Here is a 2,963-nt window from a genome sequence, read left to right on the forward strand (position 1 = left end):
CACACTGGGAATGAAAACAAAATGTTTTTGAATGCTACGTGTCTTAATTTAAAATAAAAACCTTGATTCATACAATAGTTTTTAATATACAATACATTTTGACTACAATACATCATTCTGATGAATAGAAATGTATCATGGACTTAAAAATGTTGATGTTCTGTGTTGAATTATATACAATTATACCAAACTCACCGTCTGTCTTATGAGAAAATCCTTTTGAACTGGTAATTCTGCAGCTGTTAGGTTGATATGGCGGGTCACACTTTGTTGAAGTTAACCCTTTGCTGGTCTCCCGTGCTGTGGAACAGGTTGAAAAGTGTATAATAAAAATATGAATTAGCTCCAAATATAAGATTGTATTTATTTTCAATCTACATGTGATGTTCAGCAACCACATTTTTTGATCAAAGTCCATCTGCTTTATAACACACTTAAAATAGGCTATCCTGTCCTGTGTGTGTGCGTGTGTGTGTGTGTGTGTGTGTGTGTGTGTGTGTGTGTGTGTGTGTGTGTGTGTGTGTGTGTGTGTGTGTGCGTGTGTGTGTGTGTGTGTGTGTGTGTGTGTGTGTGTGTGTGTGTGTGTGTATCTATGAACATAATGTGATGTTCAATATAATCTAAGCGGTGTGTCACGGGGCAGCCCATGCCCTATACAGTATACACACACACACACTGATTAAGCACATTGCACGCACGCACACACCACACAGACTGTGGGTAGTGGGGCAGACAGGTCCTATCAGGTAATGTCAATACTGTGGATGTATGCATTTACAGGATGTACAAATTAAATGTTACCCAGAGGGAGAACATGCAGTTTATTAACCTGTGTTTATTGCAACCTCAGTGTGTAGGGCCTCTCCAGTGCTGGCACTTTAAGAAGGGGAGGAAGGTGCCAAGTAATGTGGAGGAGAGGGGTGTTTTTCCTGATACTTTGAGTAATTGTCATGGAGTGTTCATTCAGATTTATACTTGTTTACTTGTAACATATTATTGAGAAGGTTTAGGTTACTGTTTATTCAAGGGGTTGTTGATGTTTATATGAGTAATGTAATTGAGAAGCAATGTGCTGAGTGAGTCTGTGCCCAGTGGTAGGATCCACTGGGCACTGGATAAGATGTGGGCCATGACACAGGTAACAACCCTGAGGGAGAGCTGCAGGCCCTTGTGTGAACAAGGGACCTTCTGAGAGAGCTCGTATCCAGTTTGGGTTTGTTCATAGTGTTTTGCTCAAGTGTTCATTTATTTTCTCAGTAGTTTTGTTATTTTTCTGGTTTCACACTGTTGAAGCTGTTCTGGATGTTGGTGGAGGAGTTAAAGGAAAATAAAAACCCTTAACTAACATTGCTGACTGTTTTTGGAGCCTTGGCTGTTCGGGCAATTTCACACGGTGGATATTGCTCTTGTCTTCATGTCTTTATGTATGTAAATTCTTTTGTTCTTTGTGTTATGAAGTTGTCTGTACTTTTTGGTGAGTTGTCTGCACTTTTTGGTGAGTTGTCTGCAGTTTTTGGTGAGTCATCCGGACAACTCACCAAAAAGGGAAAAAGGGTGAGTCATCTTGTTACCATCAGAATAAATCAATGCGTTATCAGCAACCACATTTTTGATAAAAGTCCATCTGCTTTCTAACACACTTGGGCCCCTTTTCCACTAGCAAGGTGGAACCAGAACTTTCCAGAACCTGAACCTATTTTTTTTAGTTCTGGGTTTGTTTCCACAGCGCGGTACGGCACGGTTTCAGACCAGGTTCTCAGAACCTTTTTCCGGCCCTGCTTTTGAGGTAGTAGGCCTACTAGCCTCGATACCCAGGCTTTCATTTCGTCTGCGAGAAAGATGAAAGCCTGGAAAAATCCGTGGGCTGAACCAGTATAAAAGTGGGAGTCAACCCTTCCGGGTGGGCGTCGCTCTAAATGATGTGACGTAGCGCTGCACTAGGGGGGAGAGGAGGGGCCGGGGGTGACGGACAGATCGATGAGATCCAATCAGGGTGCGCGCATTTCTGAGGCGCGACCCGCCCCTCTAGACGAGAAATGTCTCTGTTTGGGTCAGGCTATATAGACCGATTCCGTACCGGTTTCATGGTCGCAGCCTACGTATTTCCTGTAGGCGGACTCGACATAGCTGCGGGAGTAAAACCCTCACCAGACGCACCTCTTCCACTACAGTGAACGGCAGAGTGACTGATGTTAGTTTGCCTCAAACTTTACTCCTTTACCTGCTTTTTTACTAACACTAACATTACAAAGATGCCCAGAACATCGAGATGAACCTGTGTAGTTTATGGCTGCTCCAACAGTAGTGGCAACATAACAAATAAAATAAAACGGAATGTCTAATATCCACCGCGATGGCTGAGACCAGAGCCATTGAGTAATGGTTGAGACAAAGCAGTGAAGAATCCTGCAAGATACATAATTTCAGTCTTACCCAATACCCAATCTTTCTGTTTTATGAACACAAGGCTGCTGTATTTTATACCTCATACTAAGCATTTAAAGTATGAGGTATAAAGTACAGCAGCCTTGTGTTAATAAAACAGAAATATTTGGTATTGGGTAAGACTGGCGTTATGTATCTTTCACTGCTTTGTCTCAACCATTGCTCAATGGCTCTGGTCCCCGCCAACGCGGTGGATATTAGACATTCCGTTTTTATTTTATTTGTTATGTTGCCACTACTGTTGGAGCAGCCATAAACTACACAGGTTCATCTCGATGTTCTGTGCATCTTTGTAATGTTAGTGTTAGTAAAAAAGCAGGTAAAGGAGTAAAGTTTGAGGCAAACTAACATCAGTCACTCTGCCGTTCACTGTAGTGGAAGAGGTGCGCCTGGTGAGGGTTTTACCCCCGCAGCTACGTCGAGTCCGCCTACAGGAAATACGTAGGCTGCGACCATGAAACCGGTACGGAATCGGTCTATAGGCCTACTAACACTGAGTTCTGGGAACCTATGGGCGG

Source organism: Protomyctophum parallelum, assembly GCF_964188405.1.
Source record: "Protomyctophum parallelum genome assembly, chromosome: 8".
NCBI lineage: Eukaryota > Metazoa > Chordata > Actinopteri > Myctophiformes > Myctophidae > Protomyctophum > Protomyctophum parallelum.